This window comes from Sphaeramia orbicularis, chromosome 12 (genome assembly GCF_902148855.1).
Source record: "Sphaeramia orbicularis chromosome 12, fSphaOr1.1, whole genome shotgun sequence".
NCBI classification, from domain to species: Eukaryota; Metazoa; Chordata; class Actinopteri; order Kurtiformes; family Apogonidae; genus Sphaeramia; species Sphaeramia orbicularis.
The window spans coordinates 43539991-43553895 of NC_043968.1; the positions used below are offsets into that span (position 1 = coordinate 43539991).

A 13905-nucleotide genomic window follows, 5' to 3' on the forward strand; every position below is an offset into this window, starting at 1 on the left:
CTTACAGGGGACTTAAAAACACAGCCCATCCCAGACGCAGCCCCCCTCTGGAGCCAATAGGGCCCGCGTTACTGCGATCGCGTGGAGATCCCTGGTGAAAACAGTCGCCTTTTGCAGCGGGCAGAGCGCCATCCACTCAGTCCACGCCGAGCCTCCAAATCCGCCGCGAAGCTGCAAACTCCAGGGCAGTGAACGTCTCTCTCCCTCTCTCTCTCCCCCTCCGCACTCCCTCTTCCTTTCGCACTCCGCTGCAGCAGCCTCAACACCTCAGTCGAGCAGGAGCACCGCACTGAGTCAGATCTATACACACACGCTCTTTGCACACACACACATACACGCACACACGCACACGTATCTGTACACGCGCACACACGCACACAGCCTCCTGCGGTATCCCATACGGCGCAGCGGCTTTTCCAACGGCATACCAAGTGCGTCCTCGCCGGGGAATGGGAGGTGCAGCTCCCGGGTGTCAGTGCGCTGTGAGCGGCGTGGTGAGGTCCTGCTGATCGGGGATGCTGCTGGAAGTCTGCCGCTGCTTCTTCTTCCCTCGCAGGAACCGCCTTCTTACTACACTTCTGCCGGGGATTTAAAGTGGACTAGCCGTTTTATCCGGATATAACATTTATTTAGAAGCAGCTCTCATTTTTTGGGGTGGGGGGGGAGTAAAAGGAGTTGGGGACTGTTCTGGACGTGCCTCTTATCCGCAGTGTCGATGCGGCTGCGGCTGTGGCTGTGAACTACTATCTGCATAGATTACAGGTAAGGAAACAGACTTTTCGCAGCCTTTGCACCCACTGTCAGGACTGTGTTTAGGCTGTTTAGGTGCCGTTACAGTAAGAGGCTTTTTGGGGCGTGAGGCTGCCACTGCACCATCCAGGTGACGGGAGGCGTGTTGCACCTGTTCTCGCTGCGCCATGCCCGCTCTGCGCACTCCGGCGGTCGGGCGGGTTTCAATCCGAACCTGTCCATTTGGATCGGAACAAAACAGCTCCGGGAAGCGATGCAGAAAATGTAAAAACACAACTTGGGACCTTACACTGACTGGATTTTCTCAGTTTTGAGCTCTGCATCGCCCGTGCCCTTCATCCGGCGCCAGCCTTAGTGCTCCACCACCACCACCACCACCACCACCACCCCTTCCAAAAAAGAAAAAAAAAAAAAAAAAAAAGAGCAAAACGCGTTTTGTAGCGTTAAACTCTGTCAGGGTTAAAACCTGAAAGATGTGTCGGGGATTCCGCGTCGTATTTCCATTATTCCTCCGGGGATGAACCCACCGCGATGGATGCGTGTTTATGGGCTTGTACACTTCCCATCGGGACTTCCCTTATGACTCTAAAGCATGAAATGGATCAAATTAAATATAAGGGGCTCCACATATGAAGCCAGGATGCTTAGATATGCCGAAGAAATGATAGTTCATAAAATTAAAGGAATATAGGCCTAAAAACATAGAGGAATTACAATGAAGAACGCGGCGTGATTGTTAAAAGTTTGATTTGATTTGATTTTGTTTTGTGCGTCTTAAGGGATTTTGATCCGTTTATACCAATTAGTTCTTGTAGATTATCAGTTTGAATTATTGTATTTGTTCCTCTTAGAGCAGCCAAGCATTGTGACTATATTTATAGAACTCACACAGTCACAAATAGCTCACTTGTCATTTTAAGAGTCCCCTCCACTGTGTCTTGTAACGCGTGGAAAAGGCACTTACCCTGCTGCTAAAATGACCCCTAACTGGCATCGGTGTCCTTTGTGGCTCCAGGATCGGGCTCCTGTCAGAGCCTCTGAACTTCACCCATGTTTCTCAGACCTGGTGCCAAGGAGAGGACTTCAGTCACAGATTTCTCCCCATTTCTTAAACAGAAAACACTACTTTATCTTTACATGGACTGAACCGTCTCTGGTATGCAGTCAGAAGATTATTGTGACTTTAAGTCATTATCACTGTGGTATTCTCTAGGGGTCACCTGCTGGTGTAAGTCAAAGTAAATTTTGTTGTTGAAACCCAATCTTTCCATTATGTTTGCATTGAAAAATACAGATTATGATTATGCCCAGCCTAAAGACTTGAGTCGATGAGTGGGTGGTTAGTGTAATGCCATATATTTGCTCACTTCTGGGGTCAAATTCAACTGTTATTCAGAGGAAGGCTAGATTTTTACGCAGCTATTCTCAGTTGCAGCTACTGCAGCATTTTAGATGAATAGACAACATTCACACAGATCTCCTTCCCCTTAACAGTTTTTTTGTGTGATGGAGGAGTCATACCCCAGGGACTGAGCCAAGACACTTGGTGAACTAGCCACTTGTTCTGTTTTATGACTAATTTTGTCCTCAGCACTGAATTTATAACGTGGTGTCATGGGCAACACTGTTTAGAAATGAAGTATTTGCTCTGATTGTGTTATCAACAAATAGTGCCCCCCCCACCACCACATACTGGTCCCCTTACATCGCTAGCTGTGGGTCTTTTCCTGACAAGAGTATTATCTGTGCTTGAAGAGTTTGTTGGAACTTGAGCTGAACGTCTGCTCATTTCACTGTGTGACCCAGTAGTGAAAGCTCCGTGGTACATGCTGCAGCTCTATCTTAGCCATGTCATCTGCTGTAGGTCTTGACTCCCAATGTGGTTTTACACTTGTTCTTCCTCGTTTCCCTCCCATTCCACCACTCTCTCTCCTCCTTTCTCGTACTCCCACCCTGTAGTGCACCTAAAGCACTGAAAGCAGCTGCTCCAGCCTATGTAAAATGCAGAGCCCTGGTACAGCAGGATCACTGAGGACTCGGAGCCCCTCTGCCCGTCCCTCCCTCCCTCCCTCTGTCCACCTGCACTCCAGCCTCAATGCATCAATTCATTGTTGCCCCTCCAAATTCTTTTTCATATACAATAAGACTACATCTACTGCCATGCTGTTGTCTTGATAGTGTCGTTACAGTGACACTGCACCCTGCAAATTCACTGAACAGTCAGTGTGAGATCCTTTTGCAGACAATTAAACAAAAAGCTCTGATTGTGTTCTCAATTAAGTGTGGCTTTGGGGGGTCGGGCTGCATAAACCATAGGGGCAGTGTGGCTTCACAGACTGCTGTTGAAAGACTGGGGACATGAAAGTTTTTTTTTAATTTTTTTTTTTTTATTTCTTTAATTTTTACTGGCAGAGTAAATTCCATTTTTGAGAACACAGACTTGTTTATTACAACTGACTGAAACATACACATTAATAATATCAAATAACATCTATTATTATGTTCTTTAACAGCACGGTTATTTATTTATTTATTTATTAATGTGGGGGAATAATAACTGGAAACACTAATTTTTTTTTTTTACAATATACTGTTGTCTATAAAGTTGGAATAAAATATTTTTACCTCTTCTCTTGAAATGATTGTGACAATGTGTTGTATTGTTGATAGATAAAGTGTTACTGGGATTCAGTATGTAATCCTTGTACCTGGTCAAAGGTGATTAGGAACAAGAAGAGGAATATGTATGAAAACAAAATTATTCTGCTTTATGGGCTATAACCCATGGTATATCACTAATTTGGATAACTCCCTTGACTGGACTGGCTCTTGATATATCTGATTTACCACTATGACTATTTTGTAAATTATATGCATATTACTTGTTTAATTTAATTTTAATTTTGCCTTAGTTTTATTGTGATTTAAACTTGTTTTTGCATCAAGTTCCTGTGAGTATTAATGGACATCTGAAAAACATCAGAACATTAGATATTGCTGGTTGATATATGGTCCATTAGTAACTGCATGTAACCCATGATGATGAAGTAAAGGAGAGTAGCTCAGCCACAGGGCAGATTGTCTTTGCTGGCTACTTGAGCTCATCTGCTTATCTTTATGAGTGCAATCATGCCTTGTGGCTAGACTGTGTATATATATATATATATATATATATATATATATATGTATATATGTGTATATATATATATATATATATATATATATATATATATATATATATATATATATATATATATATATATGTGTGTGTGTGTGTGTGTGTGTTTGTTTTTCACTTTTACTCAGTAGCTCAACTCATTGCAGAATGTTTAAGTGCTTGTACTGTGTCTGGATGACCTCGCCTCTCTTTATGTTTGTGCATATGTCTGTTTTTCCAAAACATTTAAACCAGAACAATTTGATAATCCATATCTCATCTATATCTCCCTTCATGTCATTTTTACCAAATTCCAGCTCAGTAAACAAGTCCTAACAGCTGTATTTAGCTCTTGGCACCACTCACTCTCCCTTTTCCCTGCCCGTCATGACTCTCTCTCTCTTACTCTTTCCCTGTCTGCTGTCCATCACTGCCTGCCTATAGGAATTGGAACAGCAGCCTTTATCGGCCTGTAAGCACCCCACATTGACATACTACCCCCTGTCTGTCGGCCAATGTTACGACTACAAGGCTACAGTTTGGACCCAGAGAGCACAGCCTTGTCAATATTATGGCTCACTAATGGATAAACTCTCACTTCAACCTTGGCAATAAAGACGTTCATTACAATTTAAGGGTTGTGTTGTTACAAGAATGAGCTCCACAGAAATTCTCTGTGATGGGGGAAACTGTGAATGAATATGAGAGGGAAAGCTTTGGAAGGTTCTCCATAGTGATATAAATACCTGATAGCAGTGCTGGCAAGATGCAGAGGAAGTGTATTTGTGAGTGGGTGTGTGGGTGTGAATGATGCATCTGTGACTGGTCTGGTGAGGCCCTATATGAATACTCTGGTCACAGAGACGTATCGTCATGTCAGTCTGAATGATGTGTCTGTGGACTGGACCTGAATGGAGCTCTCTGTTTGTTCTCATTCTCTTTTTATTGCTCTCTTTCTCTTGATATCTCTCTCGTTCTCTCTTACTCACACACACAGTCTCACTTCCTCGCTCTTTCTGACACACATACACACTCTTACACCCGTCTGGGCTGTGACAGGACGACCAGACACAGGCTAGTGTCCAACTAAACACCACAGAGTGGATTGCAAATCATATTTCTATACCACCAACTGTTCTTCTGGGTTTAATCTGCCTCCTTCATTTTTCAAAATTTAGACACATGATTTTTAAAAATGTAATGTGGTAACTAAAACAAAATATTACAGCAAACACACTCACCCATTCCGGATAGCATCACTGTTGACTTCTGTGTTGTGATGTAAATTCCAATTTGGGTGGATGATTCTATGCTACATTAAGAGAATAATGGCTTACAAGTATGTAATTAACCCTTTTGTAATGCACCACAGAGCTGCATATTGATGTTTGCCACAGCGGTGACAGCACAGATCTGAAGTGAGGATCTCCAAACAATAGGCGTTGTGAATTCTATGGGGAGAAATCAATACACGTCACAGCGTCCAATTTAATGAGAACCTTTCTTCTTTTCTGAATAGTTTACTCAGCATATGTGTGATGCCTGCAGAGAAGATATATACAAATATATATGTATGTATTTGTGTGTGTGTGTGTGTGTGTGTGTGTGTGTGTGCGCACGTATCCTGCTCTTCAGAACTTCTTTTTTCATCTTGGCAGCCAGAGTCCTATTAAGCTGTCACGTGCCTTTATAATGGGACCCAATGCATACATGCTCTTATATCACAGTTGCATTTCTTCTTTATCCCTCCAGCCTTCTCTCATGCATCCTTTCATCTTTTTCTCCATCCTTCTCTTGCTGACTTTTTCTGCCTCCAGCCGTCTCCTCCTATATCTTTCTGCCCCATTCTAATTCATTCATATAACTTTATCTGTGCGTGCTTGGACAAAATAATCAACTGTTGTGACATTTGAAGGTGGGATATAAGCGAGACATAGGATGCTGCTGTTTTCGATAGGAAGCAGGAAGTTGTGAAAAGGCACTAATATATCAGTAGGTTTTCCAGACTGCTTCTTTTGATAAGACCATGTTAAGCGTTTCTCCCAGGTTTCTATGATTCATATGGAGCCGTGAGTCTGATGTATAAACAGCTCTCTTTGATGCAGCGGCAGATGACACGCTGTGGCATATTGGCTCTTATGTTTGTGTGTGCCAAGCCGAGCATGACAAGCAGTAAATTAGTTTTGTTTCAGATGCATGAAATGATGAGAAAATTGCAGACGGTCTTAGGGCATTTTTCCCCCCATCTCACTCGCTCTCATTTGCTCCCGTCCATGGAAGGATTAAGCCCCTAATTCCGTTTTCATCCTTCCTGTCGCAAAGAAGCATGGGCACGCATGTTTAAGTATGCGTGCATGGGTGCACACATGTTTTATTAATCCATTTCAGACAATACCTCAAAGCTCTCAAAAATTATCATGTACCCTACAACCTGCATACAAACTCAAAGTGGCTGTGTTGAGACAAACATGTCTTTTAACCTTTGAGGTTTTTCTTATTACACTATACTGTCAATAGCTCAGTGAAAGTTCAAGTGAGAGTGCAGGAACCAACATTTTTTTTTATTCAACATTTAACTCTAGTGCCTTGTAAACTATTGAGCTGCAATGTGAAGATTCTCTTCATGTGATTCTCTATTGTTAGATTTAGCAGCGCTGTCAACATCTAGCAGAAGGATTTAGATAATAGTGTGCTGCAAACAGCACATTAACTCTAGTTGTGTGTCAATAGAAAATACAACGTCACCCATAAAGTTGGAATAATTTTGTTTTCAGGTGCGTTCCTTTTTTTATTCCTACATATACATCATCATTATCACCTTTGAATTACAGTTAATTAAAAATAAATCACATTGACACGATCATTTAATTAAAAGTTAAAAATATTTTATTAGAAGTTTGTGGGCAATAGTGTATATAGATGTGGATTGTTTTAACAGTAAGTTAATACTTGGGGCAGACTAAAAAATTCCATACTCAGATTCAAATCATCTTCAGTTGAATGATCTGTTATTGATTAATAAAATCTAGAAATCATTTTTCTAAAAACGTGCTTTATTTTTAAATATATAAATGTACTGCTTTGGGGTTACCTCTGAATGTAAACATTGACATTTTAATATGTGTCACAATAGAGAGTACCTTGCATACTTTACACCATTATTTCTCTGAATATGTCTTTCATATCCAAACAAATTCAATATAACAACTGAAACATCTTTATCTAGATCAATATTGAGTGGAGTCAGGATATAAATCGAAATGGGTCCTTGTCAGTTCCAACTGGATCATTCAGGAACCCAGTGCAACACTCACCTCTGTAACCAGCTTCTATTTCTGTTAGTATAACTAAAAGAGTTAATGTGATTACCATGTCTTGTCAGTCTTTTTAACCCCACTGCGCATCCCCCGTGCCCCCTCTGTTGTCTTTTCACTCACTTCCTGTCTGCTCTGAGCGTCAGTGGTGTCAGGGGGCATCAGTATGCAGTGTTTCCACAGTAATTGTGAAACAGCAGGCCCAGCGAGGACCCCTGCTGCGCTATGGCCAGAAGGCGCTGGGTTGGGGGAAGAATCTGCTTTACTGTAATACCCTCCCCACATCACCCCACCTTCTCCTGTCTCCCCTCAGGATATATCATAGTCTAGAAGCATAATGTTGGGGATGTTACAGAGGGGGAGATTTTACAAGGCTTATGCAAGGTTTCTGTGTTGTTCTTCTTTCTGTGTGCTACTCCCTTTTGAGTTTGGGATTTTGTCTTTTCTTGAATAATTTTTTGTCTCTTTTGATAGGATTTGGAATGGTTTGTGTCTGCACAAATGCAATGATTGACTCTTAGCCAGGGTCCAACTCTCACCAAGTGGGGAAGTTTGCTGCTTTCCTGGAGGAAAATGTGTTTCATTTGTTATTCCGTTTAAGCCTCAGACTTTCATCTCTGACAGGTATTGATTTTTACCGGTTGTGATTTGACGAACTGCACCAGAACTTTAACATCCTTCCCTCTATACCTCGTGTCTTGCCAAACTGGTGACTCACCAAACCAGTTAATCTTCAGGGGCTTACTCATGCATGATATCACCTTTTTTTTAGCCGTCATACATGATTGATTTGTGTCATTCCCTCTCTCGTCTTCCCCGGCTGTGAAAGGTCTTAAGGTTGAAAAGCATATAAATACCACGACAACTCTGTGTGCCTCGGCGTAGGGAGGACCTATTAAATGTTTCCACTATGGTGACACTTGCCATCCTTACCTGCCACCCACACAACTGTGTTCCTATGGCAACGTGATATGTCAACTGAGAACCCCTCTGTGGAGACTGTCCTTACTGCCTGCCTTGAAAAAATACCAGGAGGCACTAAAGTGATCTGAATGGTTGATTGATATCACAATGGACTTCTGACCTTTTTATATGACAGGAACTAGACTAAGAGGATTCCCTATTAACATTTGATCTGCAGTAGGCAGAAAATCACTGATACTTGTTGACATTCTCAGCACTGATTCCCATGACTGTTGATTTGGGCTGGATTGCCTTGATTACAACAGGGTTCTACTACAATGCAATTCTTGTTTATTTGATAGCAGTGTGACTTATGAGTGTTTGCAGTTTGGTGATTATTTTGTGCGTCATGCTGCCTGGTCGACTGAAAGCTTTTTATCCAAACATATAATTTGCTTGCTTCATTTGATCTCCAAATTTAAACACTGTCAAGTGTGATTGTCAGTAAATAATTTTAGTTTTAATGCATCGTACATTTGAAACAGATGTCCACACAGTCTCCTCCATCCAGTTCTTTAAGCAGGACGTGCACATTTCTCTCCTAGCTTCTGCAGGGGAGCTCTGGGAGTTGTTGTAGACATGAGCTCTACTCCAATCCCCAGATGACTGAGTGGAAGAGGAACGGTGAGGCACTTTGTTGTATCGTATCAATCATTTTCCCTCTGACGTTTTTCTCTGTTGGCTCACACAAAGGCCATCCTCTCTCTCTTTCTCTTGAGTCTAAATCTGACTGTGGAGAAAGCATAACTTCTGAGAGATGTTTTTCAATCCCTCCCTCCACCCTCCCCTTTCTTTGTGTCCATCCGTTCTGCATTGTCATGGTAGTCCTTCCAGCCCAGCTTTGATTGGGTTGTTCTGGGCCCACCAGCAAATCTGGCAACCAGATATTTGGTGCGTGTATGTCCTTGTGTAGGTTCGTGTGCGTAAGAGGTTTTTCTCCATGTCTCTGGTGAAAAGCAATGCGATGAGGTAAAGCTTGCAGAAAATCAAAGTATAAAAATGGCCATGACCAACTGTAGGGGGAGGAAAGTGGAGGGAGAGAGGAGGGAGGAAAAGAAGACGAGGGGTAAAATGCTGGATAACAATTTGCATCCTCTCACTTGCCTCTGCGAATGAGTTCTGGCTGGAAAGTTTGTCTGGTGTGTTTACGCCATAGGCTTTGAGGGATAGAGTTAAAGGCAGAGGGAAAGTATGAGAGCAGACAAACAGTAGGAGGGAGGGAGGGAGAGAGGGAGGGGCTGTGGAAAAGCATGTAATGTAGTGTAAACCTGCCTGAACTCAGTTTACCCCCCTCTGTTTGTCAAAAAGCTTACCTACATATTTCTAGGTAATGTGCAAGCATGTTTTTTTTTTCTTTTCTTTTTTTTTTTTATTAAATCACGGTGTCAAAATATGTCAGTTGCATGAAATTATTTTCTTGCGTTTTCTATTTGCTGCAGTGCTTTTGCTTGTGTTGACAGCTCTGTTACACTATACCGCTGTGGTGGCCAGTATGATGTTACTATAAAAGGCCAAAGGGACCCTGTGGCAGCGGGAACTTGAGTGTGTGATGTTGTGTGCCTGTGAATGGTTTGTAGTCTGTGTGTGCAAGAGTGTAGCGATAGGAAGTGTGAATGATTCCGTAGCTTCTTCTAGGATGGTGATGAAATGGATTTATGAGTCTGTGAATCATTTAATCATGCCAGTCTTTCCTCCACCACTGAGATGCCTCTTTGTGTCGGGCACGTCAAAGACCATGAGAGTGACAGTAGGCTTAGGGTAGAGAGTTGTACATAAACAGGCCACACTGCTCTCCTTGTAGGCTGTGTATTTGCACTTCCCTCACAATCACTCATTCATTTCCAGGAGCTTGGCTTCAGCATGACTCTGAATGTTTTAATCTTGTTTTCTTGAGTGTGCATTATTCTGTGCTACTGTTCAATAAAATATGAACTAAGTCAACATTTTTTAATAATAAGCCCAAAGGGGGACTATGTAATTATTTATAATTGCTGTCACGTTCTAGCATTTGCTCTTATATGGCACTATGGCAATTATTATTTTTGCTAGTTTACATGCATGTGCACTTTTCTCATTAGGCAGTAAAATAATACGATTTGTACACATGTAAGTACATGTTACAACTGGAGATCAGAGGGAATATTTTTAGTTTTAGGAGCAGTCTAAATATCACATTATTTTATCAAGTTAATTTTTATTATGATAATGCTATTAGTTTATTTCACTTGGTAAGTACAACTTGAATGCATTGACTTGACTTTTTTTCCTCTGTGACCTTTCCTATGGAAATGACACATCAGCCTCTCCACTTAGACTAATTTATCATACCAGCTGTTTCTACTTCTGTCTGTCTTTGCTCTTTCTAAGACAGTAGTTATAATACAGCACAATTTGCAGAGAGTGTTTAAAAATGGGATATCTCAGTGGCTGTAAGGGCACTTTTTTGACATATCCTGTCAAACCGCTCATTTTTCAGCTTTCTGAGACCATTACTGCTGAGCTGCAAGTCTCTGCAGGTGTAGACATTCTGTCTTCACTAGTATGTCCCACATTCCCCATCTATCCCACATGGACTTTACTCTGGTAATTTAGCTATGGGAACAGGAAGACAGAGTATGAGGGGAGTCAGAAATAAGGTCATATTTTTCTCTCTAATTGAGGCAGAAGAAAAGTTAAGAGTAAAACAGAGTCTGAAACACTTGACAGATGTAAAACACACCGTTGTGTTGCATATGCCTGTACTTCAGCAGCCGTGGAAGACTTGCTGTACATTACCATTTCAATCACTATGTATCTGCTTCATGTGCATCAACTGTAACATCCAGTGTAGTGTTTTGTGTACTGTAGTGATTCTCTGTTGACTGTATCTCAGTTAGGCTTAGACGAGGGCAATCTGCAAAAAGTTGATGACATATGTTAAATTCTTTTGAGGTAGAATTCCAATCCGTGACCTGAATCAAAATGTTCTCACCTCTTATAAAATATGGGTAAGTTGAAACTAAACTGTAAGTTCGTCCAGTTTTCTCTGGTTTCTAGAGGCATAGGTTGTGTGTGAGGGCTTTTATTGGATGTTAGCTGACTAGAAACTCATTTTTGGATTGTCATTATCACAGCATTGAATCAAAAATGTTTTTCCATGCTAACATCTGTGTCAGTCAGATTCACTGCACATCAGAGTTCAGAAGCCAGACCCGCAGGCCATAGACTAATGGTAACTCTTCATCATTTTTTTTTTCTTCAATAGCAGCAAAACATCATGTTAGACAAACTCTGCAAATTAATGTGGACTGAACCCAAACACTTACATGCCAACAGATGCTAAATATTGCTATAAATGGACTGAACTGACTTGTTAGTTCAGCAATCTCAGCTAGCAATGTTGATGATACAAACTTACTGGTATCATCATTACACTGATAATAAGGCCATTTAAAGCAAATGTTAGCTGAGGAGGAGAGTCTTACAACACTTTTACATGTTTTTTCATGACACGATCTGTGCAATTGTTCTTAAAAGTAGATGATAGGCCAAGATAAGAAGGTTGAAGATTGTGAGATCACCCATTCCTTGTTTAGGTTGAAATAGATGACAGCTTTTACAGACCAATGCTAGTTGCATTGACTTGCAGCATCTGTGTTCATTTATTAATCATGTGTTTAGGAATGAATAGAATTGTCATTACATGGTGTGGTCTTCCTTCACTAAAATAGATTTTTATTTTTTCATCATACTGATGAGGATTCTCCTTGGTTCTGCAGAAAAGAATCCACTGAATTTGGTATTTATTCACAAAAACAAAGGGAGCTCAGTTTTAAGAGCGGTACAGAGCAATCAGCTGACCTCATTCCAGCTGTGCACAGTAAACCATGAGTGAGATCTTTAAGACTCTTCTTTATGGATTATAAGCTTTAATCCATGCACTTCTAGCAAACCAAATCAACCACTGCACTAATGAGACTCACAGATGTGCATGGTGCTCCTCTGCTGTGTCTGTGATGGTATTGGATAAGATAGGATGGATTAATATGACTGTTTTTGTCCAACAGTTTAGTCCTGTCGTATTGATCAGCGCATACATAATACCACATACATTTAGCTACACACATAAAGACAAATGCAAATACTACAGGTACCTATCGTCATTAAACAGTGTATACCTCATACTCATAAAAATGTTAAAACAGAGTAAGGATCAGAGAAAAATTAAAGCAGAAGTTTAACGTTTTATGATAATCACCACAAAGCCGTCTAAATTCTCAAGCCTTCATGTCTAAGAAGTTAATCTTAGAGGTCAAGTCTGCCTTAGCTCCATTCAGCAACTGTAAGAGAGGATGGCTGGGGAAAAAGGCAGAAAAAAATACTTATGCAAAAGAAAAAAAAAACATAAAGAAACTGTGAAGGTATGTGTATTGAGCTGTTGGTGATTGCTGTCTTCATTTTTTGTGACCAAATTACTCAACTGGGACAAGTTCTATCATGTTTAAGCAGCACACATGTCAAATCCAGTAAGAAACAAACAACATTTATACAGTGTTATTTTTTTTTTATTTCTTAGTGAGCAATCAAGTATCACCTAATGTTATTGACAGCAAAGGTTGTTTGACAGCTCTTGCAACTGCAATGATTAATTCATATGGGAAAATATATGTGGGAATAGTATGTTACGCTATGTTTTTAATATATGCATGCTTTCAGGAGATAGCACCCACTCATATAAATGTGAAAACAAGTTAGGAAATGGAAGTATCTGTTGTGTGTTTGGTTTTGCTGTGGGACATTTTACAGTTCTGTTTTTGCCCTATGTTCCTGGCATCTGTTAAATATCAGCCACAGCGTGTTTGTTTTGTTGTATTTCTGTTTTCATTATGCTAACAGTTTAGATTTAAGGGCATTCAAATGTCATGGTGGCAGTTGTCATGTGCTTTCCCTCGAGCACTAGTGGTCTCTGGGCTTGTCTCAACCTGGGTCACATTATACCCAACTCCTCTGCACCCCTCCCTTTGGCTTTGAATGTGTGCATGTTCCTTAATGGTAGGGTTGTTTCTCAGTAGGTCTACCTGTTGTGGTAAAGGATGACAGGACTTCTTCATGGCAAGTTAGAGCAGGAAAAGTACAGTGAATATTAATAAGACAATGGCTGAATTCCATATACTGTATTGTATGTGTTCCAGTTGGATGACTATGGTATTGTGCAGACTTGTGCACTGACATATGGTACTGGGAGATTTAATTGCCTTAGATTATCACTTGTACTTCTATTTTTGGTGCTTTAACAAGTATGAATGTCTGTCCGGAGTATCTGTCTGTGTTTCCTTGCTTTCTCTATCTCAACTGTGACCCCTTGTCTCACTTTTTGGAGTCATGTTCTTTCCTCCTAAGGCCTTGATCTATCTATCTATCTATCTATCTATCTATCTATCTATCTATCTATCTATCTATCTATCTATCTATCTATCTATCTATCTATCTATCTATCTATCTATCTATCTATCTATCTGTCTGTCTGTCTGTCTGTCTGTCTGTCTGTCTGTCTGTCTGTCTGTCTGTCTGTCTGTCTGTCTGTCTGTCTGTCTGTAGGATTAAAGGCATTAACCAATGATTTTAGTGAAATGGATGTCATGTGACAACAGCAATGATGGAATCAGGCCTGTCGATATCTAGACACACTTAGGCTACCTTCACATTGCAGGTCTTAATGCTCAATTCTGATTTTTAATTTTT

At 40.8% G+C, this 13905-nt stretch overlaps 1 protein-coding gene across 1 annotated transcript in view; it reads left to right on the top strand.

The window, feature by feature from the left end:
* Nucleotides 1-284: 284 nt before the first annotated feature.
* plxna4 (plexin A4) overlaps nucleotides 285-13905 on the top strand; it is a 231693-nt gene continuing 218072 nt past the window's right edge. Inside the window, exon 1 of the mRNA XM_030149424.1 lies at nucleotides 285-762. The gene's annotated coding sequence lies outside the window, so the exon portion shown is untranslated. The remainder of the gene's footprint in view (nucleotides 763-13905) is intronic.